Source organism: Idiotropiscis lumnitzeri, chromosome 20, assembly GCF_059441095.1.
Source record: "Idiotropiscis lumnitzeri isolate Australia: NSW breed Sydney's pygmy pipehorse chromosome 20, RoL_Ilum_1.0, whole genome shotgun sequence".
NCBI classification, from domain to species: domain Eukaryota; kingdom Metazoa; phylum Chordata; class Actinopteri; order Syngnathiformes; family Syngnathidae; genus Idiotropiscis; species Idiotropiscis lumnitzeri.
In genome coordinates, this window is record NC_142410.1 from 11,843,317 (window position 1) to 11,865,869 (window position 22,553).

The 22,553-nt window shown below is 46.8% G+C and overlaps 1 protein-coding gene across 2 annotated transcripts in view; it reads left to right on the forward strand.

Annotated features, from left to right (window-relative positions):
• The window catches only part of mmp21 (matrix metallopeptidase 21), a 34,245-nt gene that overhangs the window by 8,262 nt on the left and 3,430 nt on the right, over positions 1 to 22,553 (forward strand). Inside the window, exons 9-10 of one of the 2 annotated variants that reach the window (XR_015840083.1) lie at positions 15,778 to 15,871; positions 16,331 to 16,364. The gene's annotated coding sequence lies outside the window, so the exon portion shown is untranslated. The remainder of the gene's footprint in view (positions 1 to 15,777; positions 15,872 to 16,330; positions 16,365 to 22,553) is intronic. The other variant, XR_015840082.1, reaches the window with a different exon arrangement.

Consider the following 22,553-nt stretch of genomic DNA (forward strand, 5'->3'; position numbering starts at 1 on the left):
CTAAGAGCTACTCGAGTCTCTGATGTGAAGCCCGTTTTATTTATTACCCTTCAAATGAGACAATCTCGTCTTCTAATGAGCCCTCCTTCATTTATTTATTTATTTTTTTTCCTTTTTTTGCTTAATCGCCTCCGATGCCATAAAACCGACGTGTCTCGTTCACAGTTTGACGCCGACGTCCATCTGCGTGCGCCAGAAACACTCTGTTAACGCCAGGGAGGAAAATTAAACGGAGAAGTTAGCAGATGCCGTCATTTGGAGAAATGTCTCCCGCATATAGCGAGAGAGAGAAGGGGGAGAGTGAGAGACGTTTGCATGTTTCTGCGTGAAATGAAAAATAAATAAATAAATAAATAAGTCAAACAATGACTCCAAAATGAGTCAATATTTGCTCAGCGGAGAACAAATGTAAACGAGCGTAATGCCTTTTATCAACGTGCCGACACAATTGGAGCGGCGGCAAAAAAAAAAAGAAGAAGAGAACCCTGATGAGAAGCTCGTAAAAAGCCGGCGAGAAAAACTTACCCGCCATTTTGCCACCTGATGCGAATTTTGTTTGAAGGTCTTTTCATTTGCATCCGAGCGCCGCAGCCTCGTTGCGATTAATTTACAGCGCTGGGGCGCGAGGGGCGAATGGTTCATCCTTAAGACTGCCGAGGGAGCGAAAACATAATAACATGAGTACTTGAGTACCACATAAAACATGCCCGTCAAAGCAAAGCCCAGTTCAGGTTCAGGCAGTTTATTTGGAAAGACGAAACAAAGCAAATTTCTAAATGAAGAATTTTAAACGTCCATTTCAAGATTTTGTGATGACATTTTTTGTTGAGTTTTTTAGCGACATGAAATTGTCATTAATTGTGCATAGGAAACAAATATTCTTCACTTGTGTTTTAAGTATTGGCACCTTGCAACAATGTGGCGACTTGCAGATATTTAATTGACGGCCACAAGGGACGTGACTTGAGCTCATTACCAGTCGAGATTTTGAAAAATAAAATAAATAAATAAAATAGCGAGACGCGTGCGGGTGTCGGATTTGCTTCTTGTTTACGCCGCGGAATTATTGCAGCGCCTGGAAGTGGAATGATTCCACCCCAAAATGTTGAGGCGCATAGTTATTATCCTCTGGATTGATTAAAGGGACTGTTCAAGCAAAAAAAAAAATTCTAATCTCCTTGTACAGTAATCCCAACGTGTTGTCTTGCCTTGAAGATATTCGTACCTCGGCACTAATATGATCGATGCTAAGTTGCTAATGAGTCGACAGCTTGTTTTGGGAATTGTTGAAACAAAACTTTCCATGGATGATTATCCAATTAACGCACGTCCAAGACGAATTTTCCCGGTTTTCTTTTGAACTTTGTTGACCCGTGTTTTCCCAGTTTCCGACATTTTCCTGCTTATCGCCGAGCTTTTTTTTTTTCCGCAGTTCGAATGACTCGGCTCGACCTCCACGTGGGCGGGATAGAAACTCCAAACAAAGGTCACGCTCAATGTTTACATTGTGTACATCTGGCGTCCCACGCAACCTCTCTCTCGAGCTGACACGTGAACCTCCCCCAAGCTGCCGCTGCTTGAAATGTCCTGTACATGGAACAGTGGGGGGGGGCTTCTTTTAATAGCGGAACGCGCATATTCTTTCCTTTCAGCCCCTTTTTCCAAGTGCAGCCATTACAATTTAATCCCATTTTAAATTCATCCAATTTCACAGATTAACACTTTTATGCCACCGTCTTCCGTCTTGACATGAAAGACGCCCTTCGCGTTCCTTCATACGTCGGCTTACTTGCTTCGCCAGCACCGTTTCCACGGCGACCGTATCACGTCATGAAGTCAGGGGATTCGTCCCTCATTAGCTTGCGTGTCGTGGCGTTCGGTCAATTAAGACCCCCCGACGTCCCCTCTAAGTTGTCCCATCAGGATGACGAGGATGTTTCCATCTGAGGTCCTTTTTCGAATTTGTAACGTTGACGCTGCGATGATGTGATTATGGAGTGCGCTATTTCATTTTGAAAGTTGCCCTAAGATCTCGCTATTCCGCATTTTTGACAGCAATTTGATGCCGAATGCAATTTAGGCCTTGGGAGGAAAACCGTGCACGTCTTCATTGCATTCCGGTGAGGCCTTTGCTCGGCATCGCATCCGGGATTAAAAAGTCAAGAAATGTGGCTGCAGTGCACAAAAAGAGCGTCCCCGACCCGGCCAGCCCGTCCCTCCTCCCGCTTTACCGTCTGTGTAAAACACTTGAGTCGCAACTTTTTTTTTTTTTGCGGAGGATATGACGCGTCAGCAGTATGTCGACGGCAACGCGAGGAAGCCTGACAGTGCAGCGCTCTTGTGTCACTGTCAATTCCCCTTCGTGTGGAAGGGAGAGAAATTCAATCAAGGAATCGTCCGTGCGAAAGAAAATATGATTTTTTTTTCAACTTTGGACAAAAAATTCCAGCCCAAAAATTGGCCTGTGTGTAAAGAGAGGACGGAAATCAGAAAAGAAGTTTAAAAGCTGCCAGAAGCTGCGACCAACATGTAAAAGTGAGCATCAGGCGTCAAACTTCACACTCGCGTCGCACCTTTTCAGGGGTTAAACAAAGTCACAATCATTTTTGATGGGAGGGAACGCAAAGGAAAAAGTAACACGGATGGTTTTAATTTAGCGACTCGCGTCTCACTCGAGCGAGCGCGTTGATGTCTGCTTGGCAGTGCAAAAAAAAAAGTTATTAATGGCGCAATAACAAGTCAGCAGGCTCGGGCTTGGTGGATACGCGCAGGCCGTAATGATTTTTCCACGCACGGGCTGGAGGCTGGCGGCCATTTTTCAAGCCGTCCTCCGTTTACTTTGTTTTTAACAGCATTGGAGTGGCTCAACTGTTACAATATTTTTCATTTTTGTTGTCTTTTTTTTTTTTTTAATCCTCAAGCATGGATGAACTAAATCCAGCCTGCTACAGGAGTAGCAACACCGAAAGCAAAGTAAAGAGACGGCTCGCATCGGCAAAATGTCGAAATGTGGGGCACTCTTAAGTCAAAGTAAGGAGGAGCCGAAAAGATGGCAGTCGTTCATTTTGTGCCATGCCACAGGCGACAAGCCTCTTTTTTTTTTTTTTTGGTTTCCCCCTTCTGTCCACTACCTCCACAGCAGACTGCGCGTCCCAGCAGGACGCCGCCCCCACTCTCGCCATACTCCGACCCACTTCGGATGTCTGCTGGCTTCCGCCCGGCAGCGCTACCGCTCCAGGAAATCTTCTCGCAACATGGTGACCCTTAGACTGTGCCAGAGTGCTTTCTGTACCGACAAAAGGACAAAGCACAATTGGGAATTTTTTTTTTTTTAAAAAAACAGTCCGTGTTAACTCATTAACTACCATTGACGGCTAAATACGTCAATTTTTTTTTTACTCGGCTGCTAGTGAATAATAATTGAATCATTATTTAATTTATTTTAAGGTCACTATGGTTGTACTTGGAGAGCTCAATATTTTTCCCGTTAAAAAGTTTACTGGCCCAAAGTATGAAACTCCCTCGCCATTCTATCGTACACTTCCAAACCGAAGATGTCCCACCTGTTTTGTAGCTCCAAAACAAGCGCATTGATCAAAGACACAAATCAATATCAATGGAGTAATAAATGTATTAACGAGACAGAGGATAACGGGGTGTTTCTGTGCCGTTTGGACTTGAATTGAACGTTGTCTGAAGTCTCATTGATTGCGGGCGCGGCGACGCGGTTCACGCCGTAGCCGTCTCCTACCATCCATCTCCCGCTCGCATTTCCATGTCAGTGATGATTCATGAAGGGGTGAAAGAGCGTTAACGGCATATTTCTTCCACGCTCATCGTGAACGACAACGCGTCAAAAGTAAAAGATAAGGCTATGAACATAAACAACAAGCGCTCGCCGGCGGGAAACCAATTGGGTGTCCCTGCAATCATAAAGCGCATTTTCCATCAAAGCACTCCAAAGTCATAAACGGGCAGGCGTCTTGGATTTTATGTGCGTCTTGTCGTTTGAAAACGGCGCATTGTAATTGAAAAGGGGCCTGTTCAATCAGGGATGTTTTAACGTGGCTCGCGTTGTGGGAATTGGCGCTATTTTGGGGGAGGCCATCAACTCAACACACAATTTGGCCACAACACGGCGAGGACGTACGAATGTTTTAGGATTTTTGTAATGATTACATATTGTCGGTCAACCTCAAAAGGAGAAAACCATTTTTAACCTTCATGGTTCAAAACAGGCCTACTGAACATTTTTTTTTCATGTTCACTCAAAATTGTCGAAAACCATCGCGACTTTAAATTTTGAGGCGACGTAATGTGGTGAAGTCATATGACACTTCTCAGGCACTTAAATGGTTCCGAGAGTTAATAGGTTTGTTTTCAAGCTACTTTGAACGCTCAAAATTGGCAAAAGTGTCCAAATATTGGACAATGTCGTGACAGACCAACAGTAGAAAATATGAAATTGATCATTTTTTAACATCAGGGGTGTCCGTCACTCTCTTTGATGCCTCTGAAAAGGTTGAAATGGGTTTTCATTTTAGGGGCTCTACTTAAAAAAAAAAAAAAAAAAAAGCCTAAAAAGTGTTTGGGCCAACGAGGAATGACAAAAAACGGTCAGCGGCGAGCAGGAGAGCGACAATAAAACGTGCAAATTAAAAGACGTCCTTGGCCGACGGATGCTCATGAAGCCATGTTTACATGTTTGAATCTGCGGCTAAACAAAGACAAGACGCGCTTGCCGGGAAAGAAAAAAAAAATCCAAACACCAGCAAAGACATGACAGCTTTCTTCCCGACGCGCAACAATGACAGCCTCATTTGCATATTAATGAAGCGAGGGAAGCGGACAGGAGAGAGTCATCGTGGCGTACATACGTGAAGGCAACGCCTTTGAGATCATACGACAAAACTTGCAAAGACTGAGAACGAGGTCGTGAAGCTTTAGAGCGCCTCGTTGTCTGCCATGAGTGCACGCATGCCATGGAGAGAGGATAGAAGAGCAAGAGGGAAAAAGTCCCGTGTGTGCGTCCCTCTCACACACTGTCCTTTGTGATTTTTTTTTTTTGTAATTGTCGCATTTGGCAGGGTTCTTAGCAACACTCTTCACTGTGGCGTGTAAAGTTTACAAGACAGATTAATTTTTATTTTGACGGCGCTTTAAGAACAACCGCAGCTGCAACAGAGCCGTCATGAGACAGTCCCGCAAAAATTCTTCTCAAAATCCAAACGCATCACAAGCCAACAACGTTGTTCCATTTTGATGCATTCAAGATGAGATTTACGAGAGGAGTCGGACTTCATCCCGCATGTTCAAGTGGCCCGACTGTGGGGGGGCTCGCCTCGGTTTTTTATCCGCACCGTCTCCTCATTAGTGGAAAAAGTCGGGTTGGGCAGTTTCGGGGGTGTCGCCTTTGGGCAGCCTCTGGCAGGGGAGACGCATAAAGTTGACCTCGACAACAATCCGGCAGGCGGGTTAATAATGCAGTCAGAAATGATTTTGATAAGATACACCGACTGAGCATGATAAAGATGTGAAGATCCAACGCCGTTCGAATTCCAATTGATCGGTGTAGTTGGCAGGAGAAACTAAATCCGCTGAATGAAAGAAACATGGCGTCGATAATTCATTCGAAGAGTGATAGATGTTGTCTCTCTTGAGGGCGGTGGCGTGGACACGACATGTTCAAACGGTACCAACGCAATGCATAGGATGAGCGCAACGATGTCACCCTCGCATAAATCTACGCAGCCGAAAACGGCTTTCGGACCACAGAAATGCGTTTGGCTTGGAAATTCCTGTAAAAAATGTTTTAAAAATGCCCAGAATGTCATTCCGTCATCAGTGACCCGTATTCGCTTCTGCATGGTTGATTCTTGAGTATGTGCAAACTATGACCGCACAACTACGGACTACTTTTTAGGATTGTTATAACATGAACGAGTTTTGTGCACGATAAGGAATGTGTTTATTAGATTTGGCTTTAAAGGCCTCATGTGAATGATAAACATGCAGTGGTCAGGTTCACTTTTTTGTTTCATAATTAGTTACTTGGTTTTGTGAATTGATTAGTTTGACGGCTAGTAAATAGAGTAACAACACAACGATGATGTTCTTTCCACAAACTTTATGGAAAGATGTCAAAATATGAGGTTGCTGTGGCATCTTCTGCAGACTGCAAACGCTTTTTTTTGGCAACAAAAAGGAGGTATAAGCTTGTTGACTGTCTGAGAGACGCTTTGACCATATGAGTAAAAAGAGGAGGAGGGCGGAGGGGCTTCTTGGTTTATGTCATTGGCTTGAGCGAGCCAAGACCCCGCCTTGATAAAAAGAGAAGAAAACACACACACTAGAGTTGCACATAGTGAGCAAAAAAAAAAGAGAACGAGGCGGAGGGGAGAAAATAAAGCGGCGGAACACTTGGACTCGGCTTTTAATCAACACGGAGGTGGCGTGTATCCTTTCGGCACATTTTAGGCGACCGGGAAACAAGAAAAAGCAAGAGGGGGGGAAGGTTCCAGCTTTTCCTAAAGGATTAACAAAGTGGAATCTTGAATTACGGATGGTGATGATGCTGCTGCCCTCGCCGTTGACCACCAAGACGACAACGACGACGACGACGTGCGCCTAGAAAAGTCAACTTGCCCCCTCCTTTTTCACACTTCGTGAAGGTAAAAGACGCGAATGGCGGTGTTTTAATTGAGTTCGAGGCGAGGTTGGGGGGGCAGCCTCGGTTGAGCGGCCATGTGTGGCCACCTTGCCGCGGAGGGAAGCGGCGGGTCGGTCCAACTGACAGCGCGCCTCCCCCTCCGTTCATGTCCGCCACCTTGTTCCATTAGCAGCACCGTTTCGAGGCGAGGGCTAGCTTGACCTCCCGTCCGTCCCTCCGTCGAAGCGAAAATAGCAAATGTAGCATGGCCAAGTTACAAATGTAGAACGCCCCCTCAAAGGTCGCACTCTGAGTTGTAGTGGTCGTTAAATAGTGCCGCGAACGACGCCATCCTCTCCCCCCCCCTCCTCCCGGTGGCACGACCACCACCTCCCCACGTCACGCTCAGTCAAGTCCCCGCGGTCGAGCTCCTTTGCCCGCCAGGCTTCGGCCACATGCCGCAAAACAAACATGAAATCTCCGCAAGTAGAAGATGTTGCTCTTTTCCCGCCAGTTCTCGTCTTTCGGATTTTTTTGCTGGGTACCTGAAGTGCTCTAGTTCAAAAGGGCAGCTGAGCTGACCCTGGTAATTAAGCAACGTAACGAGATGCATCTGTAGCCAAAAAGTCATTGTACTGTGAATTAAACTTTTATAAATACATAATAACAATAAGACAACGTTGATTTTTATGTGGTACATGATTTTGGGGCAAAATGTTTGCCTGGGTTGTCCAAATTTGTGTGACATATTACTCCAATTAGAATCAAAATGTCTCACATTTACTTCAATACAAAACAGCTAGCAGCTAAATTGTCGCATCTGTCGTGTGGAAATGACCCTGACCTCATGATTTGTCAGATGCCCTCTCCATGAACCCTTCCCTCCGGTGGAGGGGGATGAGGGAGGTGCTCCAGGTCTTTGACGTGCTTTGTTAGGATTTTTGATGCATTTTATGCAACAAGCAAGCGTCTGCGCAAGACGATTACAGCTGCAGTTGTCTTTCAGCACTTGTCTCAAAATGGTAACATTTCCTTCTTTGAATTAGTCATCCTTTTTTTTTGTTGACCAACCTTCGCACTTGGTCGAATCAACTATACACCTACTCACAAATTTTTCTCGAGAACTTAACTAAAGCTGATTGCTGAAAAACACACCTATTGGCGCCTTTCATTCATTCATGAGCGATATAAAGTGGTACCTTGACTTACAAGTTGGTTGATAAGATTTTTCTTTCTTATGTGGGATACAGGATACATAATAAATGACCATGCATCTTCAGGCATAAAAAAACAATAAGGAAACAAAAGTTTATATTTTTTTACAAAATTATTTTCAGCTTTAATCCATTTCTAGATAAAACGGAACATTTAAATTCTTGGTAATTGTAGTTCCTGGAAGTAAAAGTCCTTTCTAGTGAAGTTCCCCACTCTCCAACTGCATGAGGGTCCTCCATCAGCTCCGTTGTTGCCAAGGAAGTAGTTGAAATGGTGGACAGTTCCATGAACTCCATTAAAGTGGGCTGTTAATCCGACCAAGTTATTCGGCAGAAGTTAAACGAGCGGCCTGCTTCCTGTTTTTTTTCCTCTTCCCCCTTAGCGTTAAAAATGTCTGCTGTCGAGCGTCTCCAAAAGACTCCCCCTCGTGAGGAATGCGCCCTCTGCCATCCTCCACCGTGTGTTGCCCAGCAGCGACCTATCACTCATGGCAATTGAACGGCTCTCTAAGAGGGACCCCTGTTGGCGCCGTGCAATATTTATTACCATCCGTCAAACCTTCGGACGAAACCCCCCCCCTCTCCTCCTCGCCGCTCTCTCTCCCTCCATGGGTGAATAATGGCGGCTTCTCCAAGTTCCGCGTTAAAAAGTTCCCTCGCTGGCCACCATTAGGCGGGATTTACGGTGGCAGCTTTCCCTTGGAAGTGCCTGAGAGCGAGCGTGTGTCAGCGCGCGCGGTTGCATACCTGCCGGGATGAGGCGTCAAATACGTTACGGATTACCCGTTGCTTTTTTTTTGGTGACGGGTTTGCGTCGAGAGCAGCGTTTAATCAGCCTGGTGTTCTGACTGTGTGATATTTCAGAACTGGTGCGCTCTGCAGCTGGCAACTCTTCAATGTTGATGTCAAATAAGGCTAATTAAAAGTCGTTCGAGGAGTCGTGCTTTGATGGACGGGTTTGTTTTCATTGTGCACATGGAACTGACTCACTTTTTGCTTACAAAGTGAACCAAAGGCGTAAATCGAAGCAGACCCCAAATTTTCAAGATGCTATGATGGATTGGCGAGGGTGGATCGTTTTTCTCACGGCAACGGGGCATCTTGTACAACATGGTGAAGAAAGACCGATCGTTAGGCCCTGATTGATGTTCAGAAAACGTCTTGTGGTCTGAGCAAAAGGAACTGTGCCAAGGTTTTATTTGGAACGCTACCTTCTTGGACTGGTTGACTTGGCCCTCACCCGAGTCTGATTGCCGCAACCACGAGGCACTCAGAGGTTGGATTGCTTTTATCCACACTTAATGTAGAACTGTACCACCTTGACCCGATTTCATTTAGCGTTCTCAGGGCGTGCCGAGTGGGAAAACGAACGTCCTCTCGTATTGTAAACTTGATCTTGAAGATGCTGAGACCAGGGATGATTTCTCTTTTGGAGCGTGGCAACGTTGCTGAAGGGAACATGTTTCTTGTCACTTGTCTGGTCTCTCGTGATGCTCGCCGTCTTCATTCCTCGGCTCACGACACGATAAACTGTCTGCTTGAGTGCAAGGGAGTTATTGGACTTTCTTGCTGTCGTCCGCACGCCGCGCTTTACTGATACTTGATGCCGTTGTGTCGTGTGTAGGCGAAAGGATAATTGGCGCTATGGATGTCCTTATCGCGATGACAGAGAGAGCTGAGCTCCGTTCAAAGGGAGAAGATCCGGCGATAGTTCTTACGTAACGCTCGATGGTGTTGAACGCGCATCCGTTTGCTCGCCACTCGTCACTGCCGCTGAACATCACGTGGACGACCGGCAGATGGGCTACCTTTACGAGGTCATGCCTTGATGTCGAGCTCGGACCCCCCCCTGTAAATTTTAGAGCAATTATTTTCTTACAACTTCATACTCGTTTCATTGAATGCATATTAATTGACGTGCTCTGGCGTAATCCACCAAGGATTTCTCCAAGGCGAGCACAAAAGGCCTATTATTATCTTAAGGAGGAAGTGGTCTTTTGGGACGCTTCATTGTGCGTTGCGCCGCAAAACAGACGTAAGTGAAATGAAATTACGAGGTATCACGAGTGCAGCCAACGATCGTATTGAATAATTACCTCGCCGGAGCCATTGTAGTCATGCCAAGGCGCTTTTTTTTTTTTTTTCGAGAAGCTGGGGAGGTTATGGTTTCCCCTTACAAAGACGATAAATGCGCTTTCAAGGTTAGCCGTTGCGATGGCCCAATGTTTGGAGAGGAGGGGTTCATTTCATGTCCCTGTAATGTGATTTGCGATCGCCACCTCTGTGCCGCCCTTGGTTTTTATTCAGGTGATAAGAACTCAACAGGCTTCTTTTTCAAGTGTTTACACAAACGCTAAATGGATTTATTGGATGCGGGGCATTGCTTATTATTTGGCCATCATTCCCCCGGCCGTGTGTTTTATTTATTTCATTTTTAAAAAAATTTGAATAGCAATTCAGTGGTGATTCTCATTTGGGAGAATGAGCCTTTTTCTTATCCACAAAACATGAGCCCAATACAGAGGAGGAAAATTGCTGAGCACGGTTAATTACAGCGCAGGCAGTGAAGTGGGGGTGAAGGGCCGCCATGGTAACGGCGGCGTGCCTGCGCTACTTCATCTCCCGCTATGTGCCGCTCAGCAGTTTGTATCAGCAGATCAGTCCTGTTAATGATCATGTCTGCAAGCCAAGACTGGAGGAAGCCGTGAATTTTGAGCCTCGTTTGTGCTGTGGTTTATTGTGAATAAGCGGAGTTGGGCAGCCCGCCCCGGGGGTGGACCGGTCCGACCCTCCGGCCCGGCCGGAGGCCCATTTTTAGGGGCAGGAGGCGGAGGGGGACGCATTTTCAAAAATGGTTCGATTAACAGAGGAAGGAGGTTCATTTTAGAAGAGGGCTTCTTCGTCTCTTGCTTTTTCTCTCTCTCCCCCCCCCGACCCATCCATCTCCGTTCCCCCCCGTCGACCCGGGTGAAGGTCTCGCCACTTATGTAATGTCTCCAAACATTTGTGCAGCGTTCGGAGGAAGTCAGGCATGCCAAAGCTGCGCCAAACTCCCATGGAGGTGGGACAGATGGCGAGCCTCATTTGCAGCCTTGTAAACCGCCCGTGACGGCGGCGACAAAGCGCGGCAGCGCTTAACGGAGGCTTCGCCGATGCCGGAATACGATGGCTTGCGTCAGCCAGGCCGTAAAGCATCGCTCGCTACAGTGTTATGACTGCTAATTGCGGCGTTTGCTGATTTATGGACGCATTGATTCATATTTTAAGAGCGAGAACGCAGCGGCGCACAGGTGGAGGGCCGCCATTATTACCCAAAGCCATCGGAATCCTCGCGTTTACACCATCCATCAGCGAGTTAAGGAAGGTGACCCGGAGTTGTTTTGTAATTCGCTCGTTAATCAGCGCTCTCCGTCAGGCGCGTCGGCTTTGTCCGCCGATAGCAACTCTTTGGGCAGAGTCCATTATCGAGTAAACACTCGAAGAAATGAAGACTCCCCGGCCGTCACAATCTCCACCACGGGAGATCAAATGGCAGGCCCGGTGATGATGAGGGATGTTTATGGTCGGCACTCTATTAAGGCCAAGCTCTTTCGTGCTGGCACGTAATGAACATCCACCTTTGCGAAATGGCCACCGCTATGCCGGCCATTTTCATCAGAATGCGGCGTAATTGCACTGGAATGAGTTTTGAGGGCAACTTGGCAAGGTGACCGGCTTATGGCAACATTAACTGTGTTGATTTGAATGAAAGCCCCGTCACCATCCGTTTTTTTTTTTTTTTTTTTTTTTGTCGGGTCATGAAAAGCTTTTACGTCCTTGGTTGGATGACAATTACAGCCTCAACTCTTTCTGTTTGTACACGGAAACGCCTCCTCCAGATGTCCCCCCCCCCTCCCCACCCATTGCGGGAGGCACTCAAAAAGCGAAAAAAAAAACCAAGATCACTTCACTCTTACAAATACTGCAGTGTGATTGCTTGTTGATTCTTTCAGGAAGAGGGTTAAATATCGACGACGAATCTCGGAGGGAGCGAGAGAGAGAGAGGGCGGAATGTTTTGGGATAGCGCAGACAATGTACCATCTGCACACGGCGGGGTGTATTGAGCGACACCGGACGACTGCTGTGAGCAACGATTGCATTGTTATTAAATGGCTGTTGCCTCCCTGGCAGCCATATTAAAGCCTCTGATCCTTTGCCCGGTGCAAGAAAAGGAAGAGAGAAAGGAGACCCCCCCCCCCCACCACCACCACACCGTCTCTACTCCCCCACCCTTGTCTGGGAAAAAAAAAAAAGAAAAAAAAGTCTGGCCTGCTGGACACGGTGATATAATGTGCAGCTGCAACAGCACAGATTAGACGATGAAGCCGAAAGACGGAAGCTCCATCTTGAAGGCCGTTTTGGATCTCGACACATTGATGATGTCACTGGAAACGTGTCGTCCTGACAGGGCATCGCATCTTGTCACAGAGTGCACGCAAGCTTCCTTTTGCACCGAAGCTTCTCTACGATCCATTTTTAGCATAGCAGGCCGACTGTATCGAATTAGTTTCACGAGTTATTGTCCTCCCCAAAAAATCAAAGCTTTCAATCTCGATGCGGCATCTTCTGCATGAATTCTGCCGAACAAGTGAAGAGGCGGAGCTTTGCTTTACAACACTTGGACATATGAAGCTCAAACCTGACAGCAACGATACGTAATAGAATGCGGCGAACTCAACTCCATTTTATTTTCAGAGCATTTGAAAACAATCACGGCTGCATGCAAAATGCTGTACATGGAGCAAAATTAGTCAGACAGCAACAAAGAATAAATTCATAACATAAAAACGGTAAAACGCCACAAACGCGGGGAAGTTTTGCGTCCTTTCCCGCCAACTGATGTCATATATAAATGGTGTAAGTTGGAGCTGAGCCATACTTAGAATATTTGGAGTCGGGCGACTCTGTCAGATCAGCAGCTCAGTCTGTCGTCTCACACGAGTGAATGGCGGACGCTCATAAATATTCATGAGGCGCTCAGACTCCCGTGTTTTGTCGACAAAAGTTTCTAAGGTCCCGCTTTTTTTTTCTTTTTAAATTTCGAAGCCCGTCATCCTTGCTTGACGGGACCTGACATTTGGCGAGGTTCTGCGCAGAGGATTTGTTTGTGACAGCTTCAAATTATTGGCGGCACACAAGAAGCGGAGAGGGAGACGGGAGGTGCGGGATGCGTGTGGGGGGGATTGAGAAAAGAAGAAAATAGCTGCTGCTTATTTAAATGTTACTTCAACAAGGTGAATGCATAAGCTGCCTGCGCATCACATTGGAAATTCCCCACAATGCCATTCTCCGTTCTGGGTTTATTGTGTTGGGCCTCGGCAGCCGGCGTTAAACCTTATGAAGCTCTGCCAACATCGCCACTGTAACAACAAGCCATTTAGTTGTTTGTTTTGTGTGTAGGTTGCGACTGAGGTGCCAAGCACTTGGGTTCCGTTTTGGGGTGCGACATATACATTTTCAAGCTCTCCCACACTTGAGCGAGTCAGAAAGACATTGCCTTAAGTGCAATCCGGGGGAGGAAGGCAGCCGAGAAAAATAACTGATTACAGTGCAGCAATTGTTTTTTTTTTTAGAGAGAGCGAGAGAGCGCGAAAGAGTGTGAGAGAGTGCGAGAGAACTGAGAGTCACTGAGAGTCACTGACCTTTCAAACAAGGACGATAAGACGCGCCAAGGCGAAGTCGCTCAAAAGTCAACCGCCGCCGCTCGTTTTCCCACCAAAGCGCCCCGCGTCTCTCGGCCTTGACGAATGGCGTGTGACACGGCTGGATTAAGTCCTCACAAGTCTTGCCGGATGCTGGAATCGGATGACAAGCACCTACGCGTGTGCACTTCCAAAATGCTTCGGCAATCGTCGTGGTGGCGTGAAGATGCAAGCATGCTGCTGGCGTGTCGATAAATTATGCAGCAAAAGCTTTTTGTACCTTCGTCCACTTTCGCCTCCTCGGTGCTCTGACGGATTTACGTTGCCGTTCTTAAGTGCCATTTTACCAATTTATTTTCCGTTTGTCCCGGCGATTATTATCCCCTCATTTGCATGTTTCGTTTAACTGATAAGCGCACCTGTTTATTCATGGTGGGTCCCCCCAAATGTAAACTTTGACGCTGTGCTCTGTCCTCATTTTGCAACTGGCGCTCGCAACTATTGTTAACAAGCGTGATCTTTGACATCAGAAGTACATCTTTGGTATAGCGTGGCTGCATATTTTTAATTTTTTTTTGACAATTTTTATTTTCTGCCGTATTTTGGATCTGCGGAATAGCCTCTCCGGATCCTCCGATCTCTTTCGATCAGAATCCAAATCTCTTAATCGTGTCCCTCGATCCGTGACGTGTAAATCCAGGCTTAAACTGTAACCGTCATCTATTTGAATGCACACGTTTGTGCCGATCAAGCTTGCGTGGATCGCCGCTGTGGCTCCCTCTGATTAACGGCGCAATGACATAATCCATAACAGTGAATGATGATTGCGCTAATGATGAGCTCATGTCGGGTAATGACTCGCGGCGTTCGCTTGTGTAAAGTACGCAAAGGGAGGCGAGCGACGCCCGACGGTGTTTGCCTCAGCTGCCGAATATCTGCGTGGCGTCGCAAATGTTTTTCCACGTCGTCCCTGGAGCGAGAGAATGAATTGCAAAAGTATGTTTTTAATTGGGTTTGTGTTTACAAAATGTTGCCTTCATGTCCTCGTTATGCAAGACCGAATGAGTTCTTTGGGACATTTCGTCTTGCGCCATGCATTATGCATACGATTTGCGCCGTCGAATGTCAATGCTAATTGAAATGATAATCTCCGTACTTTATGTGTCCGGTCCCGTCCAACTCACTTCATGCCAACGCTGCCAAGCTGCAGTCGAGCAAGGTTTGGCTTGACTCATGGCAGGCCTAAGGCCGCTCGCATTGCCTGTCGAGAAATGTAATCAGTCTGCTCCACTTGGGCCTGAGCCTGCTCGCTGTTAAGAGAGCAGACAGCTCAATTTGCAGCTGGATCACCTGCGGTTATGGTTTGCATGAGCTCCTGGGGCTGCTTGAGAACCAGAATCGACGTGATGGATATCACCGTACGGGCCTTAAAAAGGTGGTCTTCTCAGGGGCTTCATAAATCCCCTTAAAGAGGTCTGGTGAGCTGCGCCAAGCCTCATTTGATGAATTTTTTTTTTTCAAGCTTGCTTGGACACCATACATAGCCCGGCTAACGGTTAGCCAATTCACGTCAAGCCGCTAACCGGAGCTAGCAACTGTCACTGACTCCCACGTCACTCACCAGGACAAGCCTCAACCTTTTAAGCCACACACGCACTCCGTCACAGATACTACAGTCTCGAGGTTGAAGAGCCGAGTGACAAAAGTCACACTTGCACCTCGCGTCATTTATTTATTTTTTTATTGTAGTTTGTGGTATTGTTGTTGAATAATGCAAAATCCATTTTTATAATTGATCTGAAGTGCTCCGACATCTACAGCTCTACATCTAGCACAACGTGCCGTGATATCAGTCATAGTAAAAGTAATTAAATCCACCAGCCGTGGGCTGCGGATTGAGCAAATACGAACATTGATCAAACGGCTTCCAAAAAAACAAAACCAAAACAAAAACAATTACCTTCCTTGCACCTCTTCGCTCTCCATCTTGTTTAGTCAGCTTGATGTGCGAGCTGGAGCACGATATCAGCATGTAGGACCTGAGGGGATTCTCTATGTGCTTTGTATGCATGTGTGTGTGTGTGCGCGCTTTTTAAGAGAAGGAGTCCGGTCAGACGCTTGAATGTGTGTCATCTCATGAGTGCAACACCAGCTTGGCCCACTTCTGCCTGACCGACTAGGCTCGCTCGCTCTCTCTCGCTCGTGCTCCCTCTCTTGTCTCTTTGTGTTTAGTGCAAACTTTCTGGTGTGGGGTCCACGTCTCATGACTCCCCTTCAAACAAAACACAGCAAAAGTGCAAGCTCGCAAAGACGCCTCGAATCCCAGGTGAATCCGCAAATTGCACGGGACCTCAGAGTTCATAGTCACACGCTCATGCTCATGCGTAGGTCCCCAAAAAATAAAAGCTGAACTTTTGGTCCTATTTCGTTTTTCTTTTTATTCGTTTATTTTTTTTTTTTGTTGCAGACACTCTGAAGGTTCCAAGTCTTCGTATGACCCGATGTGATATTACGCCTATGACTCGCATTTGAAGCTCGTCTGCCTGCACTCCCACGTATTGCCGGGGAAGCAGATGCATGCATAAAGACCGTGACAAACGCTCGAGTCATTTTGTTTTGAGGTCTTTTTTTTTTTTTTTAGCAATCTATTATGTTGTTCGTTATACAAATACGCAGTAATAGCATAGTTAAATATAATGTGGTCCGTCAGTAGGCATTCTGCACTTGCTTTATTTATTTATTTATTTATTTATCTATTTATTCATTCATTTATTTTTTTTTACAGACTCTACAAAGTGTTGCAGTCAGAGGAAAAAGAGGTAAGAATAAAACCATTGATTTCATGAGTTCCTTCAATTCTAGTGTCGACAGAAATTGTACTTTTAAACCTAAAAAAAAAAAAAAACGAGTATATGTCGGCTTAGATTCTTGTTTGTGCTATGATGCTAAGCTAACGCTCTTGTTCAGTCGTATCAAACAAGAAAACGTGAATTCTCTAACTCAGTCTTTGGGACACGAGTGGCGCAAGGAGGCTGCTCGCTGTCCGCCCACTCGCATCCATCGGTAGCTAGGAGACAGCGCGGGAATACCGAAGACGTGGGTGCGAGTGCATGTGTGGGAGCCCCCGCTGCCCCCTCCAACCCTCAACCTCGATAGCGCACCTTCCTTCACCAGCTCCCCGCACCTCCGTCACTCCAAGCCTGCCTCGGCCTGCCTCGGGCCTCATTATGTCATTAGCCGCCTGGGGCCTCAGTCCATTTGCTGGCCGGCGAGTGTGACGGAGGTTTCTTTCACGGGGTCGCCACTCCTGCTGGAGGCCGCTCAGCTGAGAAATGAGCGCGTGTGAATCCGTGTATTCAATTCACACTCGGATCATGTATTTGACACGATGCGGCGCTTACATCTTTCCCGCTGATCCTCGTTGAATTGGAGACCTTTTTGTCTTTTATTTGATGTCGCCATACAATAAGTAAAAAAAAAAAAAATTAATTGCAGAGGGAGTCATGCCCTAATTTACATCAAAAATTCACTTTCTGTATTATTTTTCTCCATTTGTAATTAGAAAAAACAAATTACAAAACCATTACTCAAAATAAGTCTGTTAGTAAGTTTGCTTTTTTTCTTCAGGTACCCAATGAGCCCCCCCCCCCCCAAACTTTAATGAATGAAATCCATTGTTCCAGTTTTCCTCCCGAGCCGAGCGGATTGTGACTGATTGGCTTTCGGGCTGATGTTTGGGATAATTGGGAGCTCAAGAAAACAATATTTTGCGACGCAAAGTTTTGTTTGTCCTTCGTTTGTGTCGATTCATTAGGCCTCAGCGTTTTGGATTTGCGGTCTGCAGAGAGCGAGCGAGCGAGAGAGAATCAGCTCAAGTGAAGCATGCCAAATTAGGCAGTCGAAATTCCAAAAGCGTGACTTCTGAGACTCATTAGGACCCCGCGCGATGTTTTGTGAGGGTGTGTCTGGAAAAGACGAGTAGCGTTGGCTCGCTCGGATATTTTTCTGTTTAGCGAGCACAAAAGCCGCGCGAGACAAAGTGAGAATCCATCCGGCTGCCTCGTGGGAATTGAGACGACGCTGCTCAAGAAAAAGTGAAAGTATCGGGTGACTTGAGGGAAATCGCGAAGATCCTCCCGACTTGCGAGGATGAGGTTACATCGTGTTTCCGTTTATTTCTGAGTCGTGATTCACTGAATATTTGAAGAAAATTGAGTAGGCAAAACTTCAAACCACACAACTCAGTCAAGGTGCTTTCAAAAAGTCGCTTTGGAGCCCGTAGAAATACCCATAAATTACTACTTTCCTCTTAGCCATTGTATTACGTTGAGATTTTTCAATACGTCTTTCCATTTTTTTTTTTTTTGTGACAAGTGACTTTATTGATGTTATGCCAGACAATCAGAACAGAATATTTTTCACTTTTTGTGTTTGACGCGAGGGCCATCACAGGGTGAGATTGAGCCTCGTGTCTTCCTCACCGTCGTCTGGCGGCGTAGGTGTTGAAAGGTCCAAACGCGGCGGCGGGTAGGTGGCCAAATGGATTTGATGTTGTCCATCTCTCAACGATGCCTCCGCTGTGTTTGCTTCAGTCACTTTATCATTTACACGTTGGATAACGCGCCGCCTTGATGACTCTTCACTTACATCTGCAGCGGGGGAAAACATTTTTTTTGTTTTTTGTTTTTTTTTCTTTGTGCTTTCGCAGGCAGCTTTGGACATTATTAAGGAAATTCGGCATTAACCCGAGTCAGCAGTTTTGTCAAACCTCCACTCCGCGCAACTATGCCGCAATCTCATCACATTTAGGAGAGAGGGGATGCTGAAAAAAAAAAAATTTAATTGGAGGCGTGCGATAGTTAGGACAGAAGCCCAGGCCGGGGTGTCGGATAAATCAGACGTCCTCCTGGCAGCTTTATGGTTCTGGCGAGAGAGCGAGAGAGGGGAGAAGTGGTTAACTTTAATGGCGGAAGATAGAAATGTTGGGTTACTCTCCACCCCTCCCTCAACCCTCCCCCCAATTAGATCAGGCCCCTTCGACCGGGCTTGATATACGGAGTTAATTCAGCAGGCTTTGTGCAATAATTCAAGCGCGTTTAATGCGGCGCTGTGTGTCCCGCCGCCGCCGCCGCCGCCGCCACTTTGTATCAGGTGTTCAACAATGGCCAAACAAGCCCTCCCGTTATCGCGGTCATCTCGGTCACGTCCTACCCTCACCCCGTCGAGGTCGCGCACACCAAGGGGCCGCCCCCGAGGGTCCACCCGCGACCTCCCGGGCGACTTAAGCCTTCTGCTTTTATAATAAGGAGGGGGGGGGCGTTTGCTAGTAAAGCAGACGCTCAAGTGGTTCCTGCAAGGGTAAGAGGCGACCTGCGACCTGCTCTCCACTGCACTTGATTTAATCCGGCGCCTCTGGGCGTGGCGAGTGGAGGGCGGTTTAGTCTGGGAACAGATGGATTTATTGAGGTGGGGGCGGTTGACACCTCAGAAGACATTACAAGTTTTGGAATCCCTGAGAGTTCACCAAATTGGACTCAAGGGAGTCATTGAGTCTGTTTGAATAGATTTTTTCTTTTTTTTTTTTTTTTGATATTTCAATATTTTTGTCTGTCATGAGAAAAGCACCCAACCACACAAACCAAAAAGTCGACTCTTCGTTCAATCAAAAGAAAGTTTTCCGTTCTCTAATCAGCAGCCAAAATACCGATTCCTGACCGAAAAGCAGAGAAGAAGCAGATTTCATTATTTATTTTTTTTTAACACAGTATTGGTCATTCACCCCATAAACAACTATTCAACCGTTCAAGTATGAAATTCACCGCTTTATCTTCTTAACGAAATCTGCGTTGATGTCAAATCCAAAGTGCTGGAATGTTGCAATCTACTGGTGGCTGTTTGTCATCACAGCCATCGTCAAACCGTTTCTACCTTTTGCAAAATGCAATATATTTGTTGCTGGAAATAAATATGGGACTGCGTCATTTCTTTCATCCCGCATAAAATGGACACGTTTTACTTCAGTGAATCTTTCTGTAAAAGTCCAAGTTATATTTTTTTGATTGTCGTGTTGGTGTAAACGCGGCCGCACGGGTCGGAAGCTTCTGCGCGGCACAATGAGCGAGCCAGGTAGAGCTGAGTGGGAGTCCAACTACAAGGAGGAGGAGGTCACGCTCATGTTTGTTGGCATACTTGGCGTCGGGAAGAGAAAAACGGGCTTTGTGACCGCGTTGGAATGGAGACCGATTAAGGACGGACGCTAACAGCGTGCGTGTGCGTGTGACCGCTTCACACCAAATGAATTGCGTATGTTTAAGTTGTCAACGTTTGTGCTTCTCCAGCTTGTTGTTAAAATGCACTTTGATTGGCGAGAGGGTGGCGAGTTGCTTAATCAATTAGCTAACGAGCTAACTGATGAAGTGACACTTGAAGTACTTGTTGGGTTTGAATTTCAATCCTCGTGAATTTTGGTCGTAAGGAATACTCCGATTCGTTGCCGGCTAAAATGATACAACAGCGCGTATTTTTCATACTCGACACACTCATCAATTTGCATGAATTGTCGACCCTCCTTTCCTTTAAAGCTTTATTTTCCTCTTCCTATGTGAGCCCAGGATTTAAAATCAAGCGACGCGCTGCAAACGAGCCACTTGTGTAATAAGTGATTTCATTTCTGCGCTGACACCTGCGGCGACGCGGAAAATGCAGCGTCGGCAGAAACACACGGCAGCTACTTTATTTTATTTTATTTATTTTTTTGCATTTGTTTGAGATCATTGATCAAATGATCACTTAGGAAGCGGAACACGCACGTTCTCTGGATGTGCACGTGGTCATTCCGCGTTAGAATCAACCCAAAGTTGGAGGCGTCTTTATCTCCGCGGCTGCCACCGCGCCGGCGCTGCGCAATAACTCAAGCGGTGCAGTTTGATCGCCGTGTCACGGTGACGAATAGCTGTTTTGATGCGTTTGTTGCCCATCAGCACTTTTTTGTTCACCGTGCTGTTCATCGGTGAGGCCAAGTGCACCGCTCGGACGCTCATTTTTCACTTGTAAACATCCGAGCCGCTCCGAACTGAAGTGGCGCTTGTAAAAGAAAATGAAAGGGTGTCAGGTGCCGTGTTCTTAGATGGGAGGGAGCGTTATCGATAGCGGGGGAGTGTCAAGTGTTAAAAGGATTGTCATGTCGGTCCGGATAAGATGGCTCGTCGGCACGATTTACGACAGGCTTTCTGCTCGGATGGCCTCGGGAAATGGACTTCAACAGCCGTCACGGTATCGCCAACGTTGTCATTTAAGCTTTGCCTGAGCGTTTTTTTCCGGCTTGATGCCTTGCGCGGAAGGTACCGATGGAGAGTTTGGAGACACGCCAGAAATGGGACAACTTCCGATGCCTTCTCAGAGGCCTCGCGCGGGGATTTCCCAATCACTTCTTTTCGCAGCCGAGTCCCGGTCCAAGTCATTCGATTTCTGTCGATACCGCTGCAATGCAAGAAGCCTTACACGCCTTCTGTTTGACGGACTATTTTATAGAATTTTTTTAAACGTGCAGCGCGGTGGCCGAATGATTCACAATTCCGCGCCAGACGTGCTGACGGCTCTTCTGCAATCAGTTGCGCATAATTCTCTGGCCTTTTCCGTCTGTATAAAACAGTGACACGGCCAAAAGGTGTTAAAAAAAAAATGCTGCGTCAGCCCGATCCTGGCAGGGATCTTTTCGTGTCGGAGCACTTGGGCTTGGTGGCGGAGGGGCTTGCCATCCTCTGGAGAACTGTTCTACATTCAGCGAACAAGGAGCACGAAAAAGCCTGCTGAGACTCCGCACCATTTATCTCCCAGCTGCAAGGTTGGGCCAGGATTAATTGAGTGAGAAGTGCGACGAGTGTGTGTGTTCGTGCTGGTGACTTGAAGTGTGGTCTATTAGCCGAGCCTGAGATGATTTGAAGCAAAGATGAGGAAGGTGGAGGGCAACGGTGCCTTTTGAGCCCGTCGTCCGTCATCAGCAGGACTTGCGCTAAAAACATGTTTGCTTTTTTTTGTTTTGCAAATTTTTAAGCATTGCCTTAACGGACTTCCACTGCTCACTTATACGTACCAAACTGAAAGCACCCCAGAATGATATTTTGGAGCATTTCCGTCTTCGTGAGTCCTCATCCGTGTTTTGCAAGCGGGTTCGCCGCTTGTACTCTGGACTCTATCAGCGCATTGTTTGAATTGGCACGCTCCCAATGCAAAGGCCGTCGTGTACAGCAGCACAGACTGTCTCAACCATCCCGCTGGGAGTTTGTGGGCACATTCCATTGAGGACGGGTGAGGACGGCTGGGGGGGGGTGAAAGCACCTCAATTTCTGGAGCGGGAATGTCTGAATCACCGTTTCCTGGAAGGACACGAAGGGATCTGAGCTTGGCTGCTTATTGTCGAGGTAGTGGGTCGCGCCACACCTTCCCCGCACTCACCAGGTTGGCATGTTGTGGGCGTTTTCTTTTTTTTTTTTTGTTGCTCCGGATTCTTCGGCACACCGATAACCTCGCCTGCAGGAACTTTGCAAGCGTATTGATCGGCCATAAATAGCGCTCGGCGCACTGCAATATCTTTCTTAAATGCAACGATCGTTCCTGATGCCGCACGTTGTGCATGTCGGAATCTTTTTTTTTTTTTTGGTGCCATTTTCCAGCAAATTCTAATTGGGTGAAGTTGTCACCTGCCCACGCATATCTCAGACCTCGTTCTGAGCATGGAAATCACACTTTACGGTGCCCGGGTGGGGGCATGTAAAACTTGCGATATTAAGAAGTGAGCTGGGCTGGTGTTGCCGGGTGAGCACACCTTCCTGTTTTCTCTTTCTTTGTTTTGGCACGGCGCTGACAGATTGAGGGTTTGAGACTGAGACTTTAAGAAGAAACGGAGACGACACCACGTAAATTTAAAGAATGTGAAAGTCCGAGCCGTTTTCGACCAAGCCTGGAACAAGCTGAGACAAACTCCAAAATGTTTGATGACGTTTTTTTTT